We start from the raw sequence: 19,603 nt of genomic DNA on the forward strand, positions 1-19,603 counted from the left end.
ATTCAGTAATGAATATGTGTTCTATGTGAAGGAAACATCTTTTTTCCACGTCTATCGGTTTCCCTCATTTATTTCTATCTCTGGCAATATATATATATATATATATATATATATATATATATATATATATATATATATATATATATATATATATATATATATATATATATATATATATATATATATATATATATGTATATATATATAAATGTTCTGTTCGTTTGTGTGCGCGTTAAAAACTCGAAAAGTACGGAACCGATTGAGCTCAAACTATGACACAATATACAAAACAACCAAACACAACTAGGATTGTTGTTACAACATAAAACTGGGTGGGTTATATCTATGACATAACCGCAAAGTTGATGTGGGACTAGGTTAGCATAGCCATCCTTTGTTTGTATTGATTAAATTTTTTATTGAATGAAACAATTTCCGAATTCAATCCAATTAAATATATTTGCTTGGTGAGTAAACAGATTGAATAAATGCCATGTAAGGTCAATTCATGCATTGTGATAGATTACGCTCTTTGTTACAAGTAAATTTAATGACAGTCCTTTTTCGTTTGGTACGATGCCTTGAACAAAATATGTGAACGGAAGAATTATCAAACGATTATTTTAATTAAAATTTCCCTCTGAAGTTTGCATCTTTCAAGTGTACGTACTTTTCGAACCGCGAATGTGTTTGATTTGATGAACTTCAGGTACTCAGTGCCAGAAATTCAGTGAGTAGATGTCTGTATTGGGGAAACACATTTCAGTCGAAACAAAAATGCTCCCGACTTGCATAAATTTGCAATACCAATTTCCCCACGCTCCATGGATTTAAAGTCTGTGTTAGAGAAACACAATTCAGTCGGAACAAAAATACTCCCGACTTTCATGTATTTTCAATGCCAATTTCCACACGCTCTATGAATTAGAAGTCTGTGTTAGGGAAACACATTTCAGTAGGAACAAAAATACCCCCAACTTTCAAGTATTTGCAATGCCGGTTTCCCCAAGGCTGCTTGGTTATGATGGCTATGTTGGGGAAACCGTAAATCGGGCCAATTAAAACAAAGTAGTTAGGGCGTTTAGATAACGCTCAACATTTTACAGTTATTCAATTGTTTATCTAATGATAAATAACATTTTATTAATTGCGATGGATGCGTAGAAATATTCCCTATCAATTGATGCAAACATCTTTCAGATCCAGTAAGAAATGTTCGCGTTATAAGCATTTGGAATCTTTCATTTTTTCCTGCATGTTCTGCGTTTAGGTTTTCGTTTTACCCCCATATACTCCGGTTAGACGTAATCCCACGTCAAAAAATGAAAAATTCAACTCAACCATGCAACCACAATGTGCTATAACAAAGCGTGACAGGGTACAGCTAGTTATAGATAAAATATATTTGAAATGGAAAAGGTAATTTCATTTATAATTTTTACTTACTGAGTGTTTATTCAACAAATTTTCATTTTCGCTTCGAACCCATCGGAACACGAAACTCGTTCATTTTTCTCGTCGCGTAAACTTTCCTTGGGAGAAAAAAATCGTTTCATATTTCAAGTCATTTTAACACAACCGCTACCATATACAATTTTACACTTACACTTGTGCTAAAGTTTTACAATGAATGATCGATCATTGATATGAAATTTCACGAAGCAACCAACATAACAGTCCCAAATTTAAATTTTCTATTTATATTCTATCGAACAGAACAGTTAATTGAAACATCATTCTTCAATCAATTCATCAAAAGATTCTCATTAGAATGAAAATAAAGAAAACACTCATTCATCGCTCCCAACTTATTCACCAGCACGTATGCAATCAGCAATGCGCAGTCTTGTTACAATGAGCACTAGTGTGCGTCGTTTGTTAAACTACCCACCCCGAGGGTATTTATATGCTGATTTCCCCCAGGTACCTTCAATTTGAAATCTCTGTTAGGGAACACATTTCGATGGGAACAAATGCTTTCCCTACTTTCATGTGTTTGTAATACCGATTCCCCCCAGACAGCTTGGTTTTGATGGCTCTGTTAGGGAACACATTTCGGTGGGAACAAAAGTTCCCTCTACTTTGATGTATTTGCAATGTCGATTTCCCCGTATCTTCAATTTCGACCAATCAGAACGAGGTATTCCCGTTTCGAGATTTTTTGATTGTTTGATAGTTAGTTTCATATGATATATTATTTTATCCATTGTGATGAATTGTCATGGAGTGCTCAGATCGATTGATGCAAATATCTCGTAAATCCATCAGGCCAATCGCATGTGTCGTCATTTTCGACCAATCAGAAGTATTTCCGTTAGGAAAGGGGTTGAGAATTTTCAATTGTTCGATAGTTAGTTTCAAGACATATATTATTTTATTCAATGTAAAAAATTGTTATGGAGTGCCGGAATTCATTAATGCAAAAATCTCATCAATCCATCATGAAACGACTGAGAATTAAGCGTTTGAAATTGGATAATTTTCACGATGTGTTCGATTTTCGATTTTCAATTTGTACCCCCATACGAAAGAAGTAATCCCACGTCAAAAAACCAAAAAAATTATACCTTTCCCGAAAAATCTGTACGTGTGGCGACACTGGTGATGAATTCCTATTTCTTCGATCGAGTGTGGAGCTAACTATGAATCAACACTTTCACAATTTTACACCGCTGTCGCAACGAAGCTCAGTTTGTAACCGGCGAAGAGATTCTCTTCGCTCGTTTGGGAATATTTTTCGGCCCTTTTTGGCAATGAAAATGCACAAATAAAAGAAATATGGCGTGAGTTTTACGCAATGCTTGTATTTCTGGTTTTTCAGAGAATTCACCGTACCATTGATACCTAGATACCTTCAAATAAATACGGATATCTTCAGCATGAATAAAATCAATTCAATAGACCATAATAAAGTGACAAACATACGATTCAAAAAGAAAAGCCAAATTGATTTTGAAAAGATTGAAAAATCTGTTCCTGAAACGATGTTGTAATAAAAAAGTCAATCTAAAGCATTAATATGTTTTTGCATAAAACATATACATGCTTTACAGGTCGGACTCGATTATATGTGATTCGATTATATACAATTTTGGACTCGTGATTTTTTTACATTTCAAATATGATTTATTAAAAAAAATGTAACCTATCAACGTTAAAGTGAAATTTAAGTGGCTAATATAAGTACATTGGGGTAAAAATCGTGATCTTTAAAGATGTTGCTTGGATTTTGATTTTGATGATGATGGTCCCACCTCATTCCCCTACAAAGGTTTGAGCAGGACGAGTTATCTTATTGATAATAATTGAGTTACTGTATTTCTTTATTACATCATACTAACCAGTGAGCACATCAAATTGAAAAGAAAACGGACTGGTTATCCCGCAGACATAGATTACTAATCGAAAGAACAATTGAAGCCTTTATCTAAAGTATTCATTCCATGGCATGTCGAGAGAATTTCCGACCCGGGAAGACTCTAGACCGATCGGGAATTGAACCCAATGCCTATGTCAGTATTAGCCATGAACTTACAAGGGAAATCCCGCTTTATCAGATCCCAGGCACGGCCTACAATTGAGATTGTTTCCGAGTTCTAGTAGCTGAGCAAACCCAAGCCTAATTCTAGCCAATACTTCAGGCCCATCATTTTACATATCCCAAGGCATGCCAAGAAGATTTCCAACCCGAAAAAATCCTTGACCGATCAGGAATTGAACCCAATATCTATGTCAGCATTAGCTTTGAATTTGAATTTACAAAGGAATTCCCGCTTCACTGGATACCCGACAACGGTCTGTTAATCGTTTCCGAGACCAGACAGCTGAGCAAACCTAAGCCTAATTCCAGCCGATACTTCAGGCCCTACATTCAACGTGGGGTATAAACGTGTCAACCTGAATCTGCAATGAGATCCGCCACAACACAGAAAAGTCTTGATATAATTATCTGTTGAGAAGATGAATTTACAAGTATTCCGATTGAGCTATCCCTAGCTTACCTCAGGTTTCCACATAAAACCCATTTGAATACTTTCATTAAAAAAATAATCGTTTTTCATATGTTCTATCTCAAGTTGTTTATGTTTGTTAACGCGCGCGGGCTCAAGCTATTGAAGATTTCACAAGTATTGTTTAAGATGATTTTTTTTTCCCAAAATATATATTTTATTAAGGCACATGTGGCGTTAGCCTGACGGGGCCGGGAGTCCAATATTTTGACAATTTTTGTCTTACAACTATGTTAGTAATATGTAACCGATTACTCGCGGTTGGCTCGAGGTTAGTATTACAAGTGTTCTCATAATTGGTATGTTGCAGTCTTCGATGCTCTGTACGTGTGCCCGACACGGGCTACTTCCTATTGGGATGCAGCTGACCATTAATCAGCAACGCCCCCCTAGTCTGTACCTCATATCTAGCGTGGTGCGTCTTTCTCGACTCGAGGAATCCAGGATAGAATGGTCACTAGCCGGCGCAATCATCAGCTCGTGTAGAGTTGTCATGAGCGGTACAACCTTTGGCTCTTGTTGAATGATCAGTGGACTGCACAACCTTTGGCCCGTGTGTCTGTAAAAAGTGTGTGTATGTATTGCCGCGACTAAGTAAAAGTTTATCGATCGGATAGGAGGGATATGAAACGGGGACACAACGAAGGAAACATCATTAAACGTTGACATCGGCGTTTCTGAGGAACAGGTATAGATGAAGCAGAAGATCAGGATCCCGGCTACCTAAGATATCCTAAGATGATGTCGGCAGGTAAAGAAAAAAAACCATCATCATTATAGTCTAAAGATAAGAAAATACAAATATCCGTTAAAATTTCGTCATCTTACATACTAACATTAATTATATACAGGGTCAAAAATCTAAGCCATGCTTCAAAAACTCTTTACAAATACTACGGAATATTCGAAGGCTTGTTGCTGTCTTTGCTTCATTTGGTAATGTGTTATACAGGCGATATCCTTTATAAAAAAGTGAGTTTTGGGTACATGACATACGAAAGTTCATGGTTCTGAGGTCACTTGCTTGTCTTGTGTTATATCGGTGCATATCTCTTCCATACGTTATCGTGTTTTGTAAATAGTTCGGTGTCATACCGCTAATCATCTTATATATGAACGTAAGAGTGCAGTATTTGATACGCTGTCCCACTGACATCCATTGTAGGTATTCAAGCATAAATCTTCGTGGAGTAAGTCGATCGCATCTCAATATCAAGCGCATGGCCTTGTTTTGAACAATTTGCATTCTTTTCATTTGCCTCTTATTTGCGAGAAATAGCACGGATGCACAATAATCGAAATGTGGAGCGATCAATGCTTTGTAGATGGTTCACCAGGAATTGTTCATATCGATATTGTAGCGAAATTAAGAAAAGCAGAAGTTGGGTGTCAGAAAACAAATTGTAGAGCAAATAGAGAGCTTTAATTTGATTGATAAAAACAATCAAGTTATATATGAATTTTGAGTATAAAATTAATAATAACCCTTGAAAAATTGTTAACTTTTGAGATTTTCACTTCCAAAATGTTATTAAAACCCACCAATTTAGATATTCCACTACTATAATCTGTACTAAATTTTCTCATCTTTCAAATGAAAGCAACAGAATCGTCTTCCGTAGCGTTCTTTTTAATATAGAGCCAGTACATTTTGTTTATTGGCCCCAGAAAACTGACTTTTACAAAGTTTCCGCTCTATCGGACATGATTTAAGGATGCCTCAAAACGCTCAAAGTTTTGATTTTTTTATCCTCGAAAATCTTCCAAGGTAAAGGAAATTTGGAAAATCGAATTTTTTTTTATCGATGCCAAAATGACTTAAAAATGCATGAAACGTTTATTTTAGTCTTATCAATGCCCTAGACTAATGAAGGAGAGGTGTGATAACTGTTAACTGCTACTTGCCTAATTATTCTCTAGCTTTTAGTACATTATTATGTTTATTCACAATTAAACCGTTTAACTTTAATTTTTTTTATATATTTTATTTTCTAGTTTTTAGTACATTATCTGCTTCATTAGAATATTTCTCTACAATAAAACCATTGTACTGTATTCTATCAGTCAAATAATTTAATTTGATACCGATATTGAGTGGATTGCAGAAAATACATAGTGTATTCTCCAAGTCAAGTTCGTTCGTTTGGTACACATATCTCAATCAACCTTTTTTTTTAGATGATATGGAATCAGTTATTTTGTAGCGGCGGCCAAATTGGATTTTTTAAGATAAGCAGTTTTAGAATGACAGCAGAGATAAAGGTGTTTTATAAAGTTCCTATTGGTCAAATTTCTATTAATGTGGGACATGTTTTGTATGTCTGTAGACATACAAACAGTTCAAGCTAAATTAAACCGTTTAATAAAGTAATTTGCTATTTTGTGATTGCGGCCATCTTGGATTTGGACTTTTCATGATCTACTGTGATCTTTTATTCAAGCCCTTTCATTTGATACCCATATTGATAGAGTTTGGAAAAAACAATATATATATGCCGCCATTTTGTGGTGGCGACCATTTTGGATACCCATATTGATATGGTTTTGAGAAAATATGTAATCCGCCATTTTGTAGCGGCCGCCATCTTGGATATTCAAGAACATGAAATACGCAGTTTGATAATGACTACAGAGATAAAGGTGTGTTCCAAATTTCAGATAAATCGGTCAACAGGAAGGATTTCAAATTTCTATTAATGCGGTAGAGCGTTACAGATAAACAAGACACAAACATACAAACATACAAACATACAAACATACAAACATACAAACATACAAACATACAAACATACAAACATACAAACATACAAACATACAAACATACAAACATACAAACATACAAACATACAAACATACAAACATACAAACATACAAACATACAAACATACAAACATACAAACATACAAACATACAAACATACAAACATACAAACATACAAACATACAAACATACAAACATACAAACATACAAACATACAAACATACAAACATACAAACATACAAACATACAAACATACAAACATACAAACATACAAACATACAAACATACAAACATACAAACATACAAACATACAAACATACAAACATACAAACATACAAACATACAAACATACAAACATACAAACATACAAACATACAAACATACAAACATACAAACATACAAACATACAAACATACAAACATACAAACATACAAACATACAAACATACAAACATACAAACATACAAACATACAAACATACAAACATACAAACATACAAACATACAAACATACAAACATACAAACATACAAACATACAAACATACAAACATACAAACATACAAACATACAAACATACAAACATACAAACATACAAACATACAAACATACAAACATACAAACATACAAACATACAAACATACAAACATACAAACATACAAACATACAAACATACAAACATACAAACATACAAACATACAAACATACAAACATACAAACATACAAACATACAAACATACAAACATACAAACATACAAACATACAAACATACAAACATACAAACATACAAACATACAAACATACAAACATACAAACATACAAACATACAAACATACAAACATACAAACATACAAACATACAAACATACAAACATACAAACATACAAACATACAAACATACAAACATACAAACATACAAACATACAAACATACAAACATACAAACATACAAACATACAAACATACAAACATACAAACATACAAACATATAAACATACAAACATACAAACATACAAACATACAAACATACAAACATACAAACATACAAACATACGCGTCTCCCCACCATGTCAGAAATAAAACCGTTTAAAAAATACTTCCCTATCATGACAATGGTTATTTCGTCTAAAATTTTGGGCAAATAAAATAAACCTCTTTATCTGTTTTGAACAAAATAAACGTCAATTGGTATCAGAATTATTCACAATTGATATCACTATTTAGTGTACGCTTCACTTTATATATTGAATTTATGTCACATCCGCTATTACTAGGTATTTGAACAGGAAATAAAACTGAATAGAGCGTGGCGGAGATGTTCAGTTATCCAAATCAAAATACCAAGAATAGGAGTAAACTTTCCCTAAAACATGCATCCAAAACTAATTTTTGGGTATTTATGTATTTATTTGGCCAGCATTTGTATGACGTCTACGTGTTTGCAAAACGAACTAAATTTCTAGTTCGTCTCTGTTAAAAAGTATTCTGCAAAGAAATGTTTTAGGAGGATTTTTTTTGCTGTGTATAAAAAAGCGGCCGCGAAGAGCAATGAAATACTGCGACAACGGGTGGTATGTTTCTCACGTGTGTTTGAATTATAAACACCATGTTCGTATATGATATGGGAAACGCATGTGATTCAAACATGTTTGTGTTTGTGCATCATTGGGCGTGTTTGGAATAAACATTAAACACTAGCGAAAAGTATGTTCGAGTATAAACGCAAACATGGAACTTGAACATCGCGCGGACATGTGTAAGTGTTTGTCGGAAAACTGCTGCTTGCAACACCCCGTCACACTCACCATACCAAGTAACAACTTTATATTAGCCTTAGCGTTATCAATGCTTTTGTCCTAAAGGGTGTGTCACATCAAATTGCATCGCGGAAAAAACGCTGTAGAAATTCGCCCAGTAGACCGATCCTTTTGAAAAGTTAAGACAGTAAAATAAAAACTATTAAACAACTTTTGGCATTTTCTTTTTATTCATACTTCGAGCCCAAGCCCGTATGCTCGCACCATCCTCTTTACCCCGTCCATAAGGTTCTGTACTACGTCAGGTTGTAGTTTTTTTGAACAGAAATCCAGTTTCTCTTGAAGTCCGCCTCCGATTTGACAATCTTTGGGTTCTTCCGGAGGGCCTGCTTCATAATCTCCCAATATTTCTCTAATGGGCGAAGCTCCGACGCGTTGGGCGGGTTCATTTCCTTTGGCACGAAGGTGACCCCGTTGGCTTCGTACCACTCCAACACGTCCTTTGAATAGTGGCACGAAGCGAGATCCGGCCAGAAGATGGTCGGGCCCTCGTGCTGCCTCAATAGTGGTAGTAAGTGCTTCTGTAGGCACTCCTTAAGGTAAACCCGCCCGTTTACCGTGCCGGTCATCACGAAGGGGGCGCTCCGCTTTCCGCAAGAGCAGATCGCTTGCCACACCATGTACTTTTTGGCAAACTTGGATAGTTTCTGCTTGCGAATCTCCTCCGGAACGCTGAATTTGTCCTCTGCGGAGAAGAACAACAGGCCCGGCTGCTGACGAAAGTCCGCTTTGACGTAGGTTTCGTCGTCCATTACCAGGCAATGCGGCTTCGTCAGCATTTCGGTGTTCAGCTTCCGGGCTCGCGTCTTCCCCACCATGTTTTGCCTTTCGTCGCGGTTAGGAGCCTTCTGAACCTTGTATGTACGCAGGCCTTCCCGCTGCTTGGTCCGCTGGACGAATGAACTTGACAAATTCAGCTTATTGGCGACATCCCGGACCGAACTTCTCGGATCACGTCTAAAAAGCTTAACTACGCGCTTGTGATCTTTTTCACTGACGGAGCATCCATTTTTGCCGTTCTTCACCTTCCGGTCGATGGTTAGGTTCTCGAAGTATCGTTTTAGTACTCTGCTGACCGTGGATTGGACGATTCCCAGCATCTTACCGATGTCCCGATGTGACAACTCCGGATTCTCGAAATGAGTGCACAGGATTAATTCACGACGCTATAATTCCTAAAAATTAAATTTCTACAGCGTTTTTTCCGTGATGCAATTTGATGTGACACACCCTTTAATGTTTATCGAAGCACTGAATGGATATAGTTTTCAGTAATGCGTTTGTCCTGATGCTTGTAGGTAAGCACTATATTCCTATATAACGCTTTTTAAACTCATTTTTTGATTAATGTGTATACGCATCAACAATGTTTATGTCAGACATACAAGCTTTAAAAATTTTAATACACTGCTATTTGACATAAGAGATGCTGAATTATTGCGTATGATCATTTGGGTATTTCAGCTTAAAACAAGTAACCAGACTAATAAATATTCTAAATTGGACATTTTTACAAAAAAAAAATCTTTATTTGACCTTCTCCCGGAAAACAATCACTGTTGATTCGTTGAATAAGACTACTAATACAATTTCAGTATACACGACATTGCCTCAAAAATGTTGGTTTTTTTCTGACAGGTTAAAGGACGACGAAAAATTGCGAAAACTGACGACTGATCGCATCGTTTGCAGGGGGTTTTTGAGAGTCCCTTTTTACTAGAATAGACTTTAGTTGAGAGTCATCGTTGGCTTGCGGAATTGTATGGCGAAAACGTAATATGAAATACACAGTGTATGGTAAGGTTTATAAAGTGTAATAACTATTGAAGACTATCTACAATGATGTTTCTACACTGATAATTTACATTTAGCGGAATTTGTTTAATTGTGGTGTTTGATTTTAATGAATTCAACAACAGGGGAAATATATGTTCCAGCTGTCTTGACATTGCTAGAAAAACTATATGTAAGTATTGAAAACAGGAGAACAGATGGTAGAAACAACTATTACATTGCAGAGTTTTTCTTATTGATACAAAACTTTTGGGCCAAATGGCACTGAAAAAATAAAAATATCCTATAACGAACATTGAATATTTGAGATAATCGTTAAACTAGCAACATATTTGTCCGTCACTCTGAGTGCTTGGTCACTGTCTTGTCTGAGTGCTTTTTTGGAAGACGTGAACTATCAACAGCAAACGGAGATGATTCGAACAATTCCCGAACCACCCTACCATGTCTTTCGGTGACTTCCCAGCATTTGTGATGATATTTGACTTATGCGTTCATTTTGTCACACCTTCATGGTAAGCGTGCGTACGGATGTTCACGCCTCGTTGCGTATCGTCACTGTGTTCCCTGGGATGTAATGTTCGACCGCGTAGATTTCCCAGCGGGAAAAATGATACTTTGTTATTCTTTGCAAATGGTTTCACTTTTGACATTCAGTGCGTGTTCTCCGTAAGTGTATGTTTGTTGACTTTTCTGCCGTTGTGAGAATGGTGATGCGACGAAGAAAAAAATTCCCCACGGGTTTAAGTGTGAATATGAAAATGCCATGCTTGGTCTGGATTACCAGGAACGAAATCATTAATATAGATTATTTTAAAAACTTCTACTAATCAGTTCGTCGTTCGATGTATTCATTTGAATTGTTCTTCCACCATTAGGAGCACTCAACTCCATAATCACTCAAATTTGAATGAAATCCGTTTTGCGTGTGAAGAGCTCATCAATTGCATACTACTATCCCTATCCTACTATACCTTCGTCAGAAAAGAGCACGTATGAGGGAATATGTTTGCTAGCGCACATTTTTAAATTAAACTATAGTTCTAGCTTTATGAATATAGATCAATTAATCCGATTATCGGAGTGTGATACAATCATTCCTACTAAACATCCACCAATCACCTCCCCCTTGTTCCAGCAAACAAATGATAATTATAACTGCCGTTGAACTTCTCGTCAATTACAATAATTGCACTATCAAACACTCTCATAAATAATGACGACGTTTCGGGACCTCGGTTGTTTATGTGGGCACAACCTCCTGCTCCACGTTGATCTCCAACTTTGAATGAACTGATATAGGCTGTGGTTTTTCGACTTGCTTCAAAGCTATTCATATCGACGTTCTCGCAGATGATGACAAACTGTTTACCGTTTTGCAACTTTGTCCCACAACTATCGGATGCCTCATAAGCGGAAAAGTTTCAGCTGAACAGTGTTTATGGGCGGAATGTGTGAAGCAGCTGGCACTTGTGGCAGCTCCAGATGGTCTTTGTTCCGACATAACGATTCTGTACATTTGTATGATTGCTATCGTTCGAGAAAGTCAATCACTTCGAAGAGTTCCAATTACCTTTGATACTGTGTCGAACCAAGTTAACAATGTTACGTAATTCGGTTGGAGAGATGACTTTAATAACACTTCGTGTGGCGGTGGTTTCTAAGCTGAATATTTTACAATCCTTCACATCAAAGAGTTGCCGAAGCAGGAAATCGATTCGGATGAGCGTCTTTTACACCGTAGAAAATCCCTTGAAGTGAAAATCTACTTAATAACGGCACTCTCGGGACACATATATGTACATGTATAACCTCATCTCAAGACCGTTGCCTTTCTGCACCGCACCAACTGTTGGATTCAACAGTAGAAGGAAAGCTTAAAGGCAGGGGCAAATTTTCAGCAAAGCCAATATTTCTTCGGGGCTATTATGGGAACACGATTCTGCGATAGTAAACATTCATAGGGATTAACAAAATTTCTAGTCAGAAAAATAATCAACTGGAAATTTGGCTGAAAACGCCTCTATTCTTATGAAGATACTTAAAAAAGATCGCTTCTTGGATATACACTCTGTCCAACTTCTGTAAGACCACCTTGATTCTATTTCTTGTAGATTCTACGTACAACCACCCTAAGATTTTTAACAGGATTCAAGTCTGGAGAGCGAGCCGACCTGCCCAAAAAATTAAGTTCTTGGTCCTTAATCCATTGCTTTGTTCCCTTGCTGGTATGAATACTAACATTGTTTTGCTGGAATGTGAATTTTTTTGTAACGATATCCACGCAAAAACGGTAAGAGAGAGGATCCCATAACATGTATGTAATCCTTGAATGATGTGAAAGCTATCTTGAGCTTCCGGTTGCACAGAATCCCGCCCAAACTATGCGCAAGCCTCCACCAAAATTCCTGGTTGAAAAATATTGTCCTTAAAACCATGGTCTTGAGACCATCCCAATTGAACTATTGTTTCGTCCGTGGAGATAACCTATACATTGAAGAACTTTTCGTTATGGTTTATAGCAAAATCTATTCTTTTGGAAACATTCTTTGTCACAACAAACCATGTTGGACTTTTTACCAAAACTTGACGAATTGTCACCCGAGTAACATTCCAATTGAAATATTGCTTCATTTGCATAAGCGATTTTGAGGTATCCAAAGCTGTTCTAACTTTTTCCCGCTTATCCCGGTCAGAGAGCTCCGATTCACGTGGAGCTCTCTTCTTCTTACCGTATCGTTGAGGATTCGCCAAATAATCGAGCACTTCTTGATGGAATCGTTCAATCCGACGAGTAATTTCTCTGATACTAACATTTTGTTGGTAAAATGCATTGGATTGTCATTCTTCTCTCGCCGTGAGCACTTTTACCTTCGAAATTTTCCAGTTTTTTTTATCAAAACAACCAAAACAACGGAAAATGTAGCTGGTCTTATAGAAACTTGACACAAATCTCACACTACGATATAAATTGAAGCATTGTTTGTTTAAAGGGTGTGTCACATCAAATTGCATCACGGGAAAAACGCTGTAGAAATTCGCCCAGTAGACCGATCCTTTTGAAAATTTTAGACAGTAAAATAAAAACTATTAAACAACTTTTGGCATTTTCTTTTTATTCATACTTCGAGCCTAAGCCCGTATGCTCGCACCTTCCTCTGTACCCCGTCCATAAGGTTCTGTACAACGTCAGGTTGTAGTTTTTTCTGAACAGAAATCCATTTTTGACTTGAAGTCCGCCTCCGATTTGACAACTTTTGGGTTCTTCCGGAGGGCCTGCTTCATAATCGCCCAATATTTCTCTATTGGGCGAAGCTCCGGCACGTTGGGCGGGTTCATTTCCTTTGGCACGAAGGTGACCCCGTTGGCTTCGTACCACTCCAACACGTCCTTTGAATAGTGGCACGAAGCGAGATCCGGCCAGAAGATGGTCGGGTCCTCGTGCTGCTTCAATAGTGGTAGTAAGCGCTTCTGTAGGCACTCCTTGAGGTAAACCTGCCCGTTTACCGTGCCGGTCATCACGAAGTGGGCGCTCCGCTTTCCGCAAGAGCAGATCGCTTGCCACACCATGTACTTTTTGGCAAACTTGGATAGTTTCTGCTTCGAATCTTCTCCGGAACGCTGAATTTGTCCTCTGCGGAGAAGAACAACAGGCCCGGCAGCTAACGAAAGTCCGCTTTGACGTAGGTTTCGTCGTCCATTACCAGGCAATGCGGCTTCGTCAGCATTTCGGTATACAGCTTCCGGGCTCGCGTCTTCCCCACCATGTTTTGCCTTTCGTCGCGGTTAGGAGCCTTCTGAACCTTGTATGTACGCAGGCCCTCCCGCTGCTTGGTCCGCTGGACGAATGAGCTTGACAAATTCAGCTTATTGGCGACATCCCGGACCGAACTTCTCGGATCACGTCTAAACTGCTTAACTACGCGCTTGTGATCTTTTTCACTGACGGAGCATCCATTTTTGCCGTTCTTCACCTTCCGGTCGATGGTTAGGTTCTCGAAGTATCGTTTTAGTACTCTGCTGACCGTGGATTGGACGATTCCCAGCATCTTACCGATGTCCCGATGTCACAACTCCGGATTCTCGAAATGAGTGCACAGGATTAATTCACGACGATCTTTTTCGTTCGACGACATTTTTCCAAATTTACGAAAAATTGACAGTGAAGCATAGCCAACGTGATCTATACACTCTTATCTGATTATAAGCGAAAGCTGAAGATATAATTCCTAAAAATTAAATTTCTACAGCGTTTTTTCCGTGATGCAATTTGATGTGACACACCCTTTACAATAACACAAAGCAGCAGAATCATCACCTGGTCTTATAGAAATTGGACAGAGTGTACTCACATAAACTAAATATAAACTTTTGTCTTGTATCTTCTTCGTATCATGTCTAAGTTTAAAGTTTAAGTAAGTTTAAGTTTAGAGCCATCAGCTGGCCGCTGACACATGAATACATGGTAACAGTTACTCTAAATCCCAATTTTCATTATCATATGACCAATTTCGACTACGGCTGATTTTTTAGAAAGGCGTATCCAGACGAAATGTTCATTTATTTATAAGTTCAATATTAGTCAAAATTACAGACCTAGTAAAAAATAGTGTTTTGGGTTTTGTCCTATTTTTTTGTGTATTCGTATCAAACGACGTCTCTCGGATTCAGTTTAGTGAATTGAACGCTTTACGACGTACTTATTCCACCTGAAAACCCATATTTCTTTTCACAACAACGGAACACGAACCTCAATGTCGTTAACTTTATTCCAATTGAAAAAGATAACTCCAATTGGATAAACTTTTCATACATAGCATACGGGTAGCCGATGTTTTAAAATTTTCCTATTTATTTTCGACATTCTCCAAAGTATTCTGTATTAAATCTGACCATCCCTGACTTCTTCCAAAATCAGCAACTGAGTTTTGTACCTTCTTTGTCTACCAGAAGCTTTAAGCTTTTCAGTTTACCAATACACAGGGTTTTTATAAGCCTACTTATGTTTCATGAAACAAAACTTATGTTTCATGAAATTTGAAAAGATCCCCTCACTTTAATCGATCAATCTTGATTACAGGCTTAAGAGTTCATGGTGAGACTGTCATGCCTAGAATATCAACATGGGACAGTTGAACTTGATGTTGTTTTTTAATACTGAGAACAAATAACAAGTTTTTGTTTGTGCTTTTCTGAGAAATTATGCATGAAAACATCAAACATCAGCGCAGTGATTGATCTGCAGCACTTTTGCAGAATATGAAACTCATTATTACTACACCCAAACTGGCGTTGGCAGAAAACATGTCATCTTTGGCAGAAATGATGCCATTTAGTGTGTTGCAATGCGCAAATAATGAGCTGTTTCAAAAGCTTAAAAATGGTTTGTATGTATGCGTGCAGATATCTCTTTCTGTTTTATTTTCTCATTTCATTCGGGATTGTGCCAAAAAAAAAGTCCATACGACGTTAATGGGGATCGAATCAAGGCCGGCTGGAATGCAAAGCTATTTACAGCGTTGTGGAAATCGGCATTGTAGATACCAAAATTGTATGGGGACTTTTGTTCTTACCGAAATGTGTTTCCCTAACACAGACTTCGAATCCAATGAGCGTGAAGAAATTGGCATTGCAAATACATGCAAGCCGGGAGCATTTTTGTTGAGACTGAAATGTGTTTGCCTAACACAGACTTCAAAACTAAGATGTCTGAGGAAATCGGCTTTGCAAATACATGCTGCGAGTACTTTTGTCTCTTGCCTTTGTGCAGACTAGAATATGTTTCCTTAACACGGTCTCCTAAACTTAGGAACCTGGTGAAATCGTGCAGACACTAGAGGCGAATGAAATTTCAAGTTTAAATCCTCTGTAGTATAAAAAGTAGAGATTGAAGTTGTTGATTCATGCAAGCCGGGGGTTCTTCTGCACCCGCATGTTTTTTTTTTGCACTCCGAAAAATGTTTTTCTAACACGGATTACAAAAGCGGGTACGAACACAACGCTTCGGCTCGGTTATTCAAGATTGCATTGAAGGATATGCCTTCATATCTTCTGCTCATTGAATTTCTACGCATACCATTTGATGATTAGGCAGAATGTTGATAACCATTTGCTGCGATAAGGCCTATTGCTTAAGCAGTATGCGTTCGACGTACATGTCAAAAGATCGAAACTGAGTACCTGAAGTTCATCAAATTAAGCAAACTCGCGGTTCGAGAAGTACGTACACTTGAGAGGTGAAAACTTCAGAGGGAAATGTAAAATAAAATAATCGTTTGATAATTCTTCCGTTCACATATTTTGTCCTACGCACAATTCCAAACGTAAAAAAACTATCATTAAATTTACTTGTAACGAAGCACATAATCTATCACAATGCATGAATTGACCTTACATGACATTATACAATCTTTTTACTCACAATTGAATCCAATTGGATTCGGAAATTGTTTCTTTCAATGAAAAATTTAATCAATACAAAAAAATTATTGCTAAGCTAAGGTGATCCCACGTCAACCTTGCGGTTATATCATAGATATAACCCACCCATTTTTTTCCATGACGCAATTTGATGTAGGACACCCTTGAAGAAGTTAAATTATTGAATGTTTCAAAATTTATTATTTCACAGTAGTATTGTATTTTTTTTTTGTGTAGTATTGATTATAATAAGATTTCTCTAATAAAAACAGCAAGAGAAATAACTTATCTTTTCACTCGATGTATAAATAATTTATGTTTCATGATTTTTATTGTTACTATTATCAGTATTTATTTTTAATTTTAGTTCTTCAATTATGTTTATATTTGATTCATTTTGTTTCAATGAAGGCTAATTCCAACGTTATGTTAATTCTAGGATGAGGCTTCCAAACCGAACGATTGCAAGCATGAATTTATTTATTATTTTATACGTTACTCTTTTCTTTAACACTCCTATACTCGCTCGTTGGTCTATCAGACCGAGAAATCAATAATTCGTTCATTTCTCAGAAAATATCAACACTACGACTTTGCGATTCTCTCTAGCTTTGTTATTCGTCGTTCGTCATCGTTTAGCGTATTGCATGTGTTGATACAAAGGGGACGAGTGTCACTTTTTTAACACTTTCGGTCTGACACACCGACGCGAACATAGGAGTAACTTTTTTGGACATGTGCCTTTTTTCATATTCAGAATATTGTTGAATAAAATGTATAAATTCTTGTTAGTGGCGTGGAATATTTATTAAGTATAATGCATAAGATCACTACCGGACTATTCTTATTTGATTTCAGTCCCTTTTGTAACTGGATTGAACGGATCCATATATTAACTATTCGTCGATATATTTGCCGTTAGATTCATACGTTCAAAAGCAAAATATAAATATTTGACTTTCGTATAGTTATACGCTAATATAATGGTCATACAAATACACACTTGTGAAAGAATTTCACTTGTGGAAGAAATGTAAACAGTAAACTATAAACTAATCGGTGGCTTATGGAAATTTTTAACAGTTACAGTTTCGGGGATTTTTTTTTATAATGGACAATATCGACAAGAAGACAAGAAAAAGAAAAGGGAGTTCTTAGAAATCCTTTTATATCATCTTTTTATACCCCATCTAAAAAATGACATTAATTCTTAGTTTCCCAAGAATACAGAGACAAAGAATATTAGAAATATGCAAACTTTATATTCCAGAACCTTTATCATCTGGTAATTATTTAGAAGGTCGTTATACATTCTTCTCTCAAAAAATGTATAATAAAATAAAAGACCCGAAAAACGCACAACAACTACATGAAATGTAAAAAATATGTTTGTTTCGAGCATGCAGTTATGCTATGTTCTGATTCTTACTCCAATGAAACCGCAATCGATTAATACGTTTTTATGATATTTTATAGCTCTTTATACTTCCATGAATTATATTCAGTTACTTACTTTTAATTAATAACAGTGAAAAATTCGAATTTCGTAATTTGTGTTGGAGTATCTAATATTTCTCTGTTTTGAGGAGGCTGAATTAGATGACTATTAAAACATAATAAAGACCAAGAAAACATATTTTTGGAGTTTTTTCATTCAATCATATCCTCTTCTTCAAATAAATCCCAATAAAGACTGAAAAATACACAATGGCAACAATACAGAGACGTTCAATTTTCGGTCTGTGACACCGTGCGCGAATATAAGTGTTATGATTTGCACGCGAGTACAGGAGGGTTAATTACAACGAATTTTCATGCCAGCTCGTCTTAAGAGTTGGCAGCACCATCGCAGATTGCAGTGAAATTTTGTGGGTGTAAAGGCATTAGTCATTTAAGGAACATTGTATTTAAAGTCTAAAAAAAATTAGTCAACTTTTCAAAAAGGATAAAAGTTTTTTTTAATTTTTAACAAAAAAAAACTAACGCAACTAACTATAATGCCTACAGCATTTTGATCAAAAAAGTAAATTTTTGGATATTGTTCAAATTTCCATGGAACAATTTCGAGAAAAGAAGAAAAATTACACTGAAAAAAAAAAAGATTTTGAAAATTGAAATTAATTTTTCACAAAGGGTTTTTTTTTAATTTCTCCAAAAGCCTGTACAACAACCAACAAGTCATTCACACATCGGAAGATGGGAAATTTTACAGGGAAAAAGTTTTTTCTAACAAACTACTTTTTCATATTTTCTTAGAAAAAAAATACAACTAATCCTAATTTTGTTTAAATCCATGGTAACGATATATCGTACAACAAAGTTCCAGATCCTATAAAAATATGGATTTTTATCGAAGACGTCAACTTTTTATAAGCATTGCGCAGTGGCTATATCGTAACCAATGAGATTTTACCGAGGTGTGATTATAATTAGTTGAATTTTTTTTTTAGATTTTCTAGTTGACGAATTTCATGCCAACTCGTCTTAGGAGTTGGCAGTACCATATCAGATACTAGCGAAACGTTGTGGGTGTAAACACATGGGTCTTTTAAGCAACTTTGCATACTTGAAATATTCGAAAAAGAACTACTTTTTTGAAAGGGCCAAACAAATTTTCTTCATTTTTTACAAAAAATTATAACTCAAAAACTATGATACTGATTCGTATTTTTTGTTAATAATAATTTGAGTGCTGTAAATTGATTTATATTCAATTATAGAAAATATTAGAATTAAATTTTTTTCTTCAAGTAGGCAAAAGAATATTTATAGTATTTATTATTATTATTACTAACGCCATCGCCTTTA

At 36.1% G+C, this 19,603-nt stretch overlaps 1 pseudogene; it reads left to right on the plus strand.

The window, feature by feature from the left end:
• The first annotated feature begins 19,167 nt into the window (after window positions 1-19,167).
• LOC129780964 (U4 spliceosomal RNA) lies at window positions 19,168-19,287 on the plus strand (annotated as a pseudogene).
• Window positions 19,288-19,603: the final 316 nt, after the last annotated feature.

Source organism: Toxorhynchites rutilus, chromosome 3 (assembly GCF_029784135.1).
Source record: "Toxorhynchites rutilus septentrionalis strain SRP chromosome 3, ASM2978413v1, whole genome shotgun sequence".
NCBI lineage: Eukaryota > Metazoa > Arthropoda > Insecta > Diptera > Culicidae > Toxorhynchites > Toxorhynchites rutilus.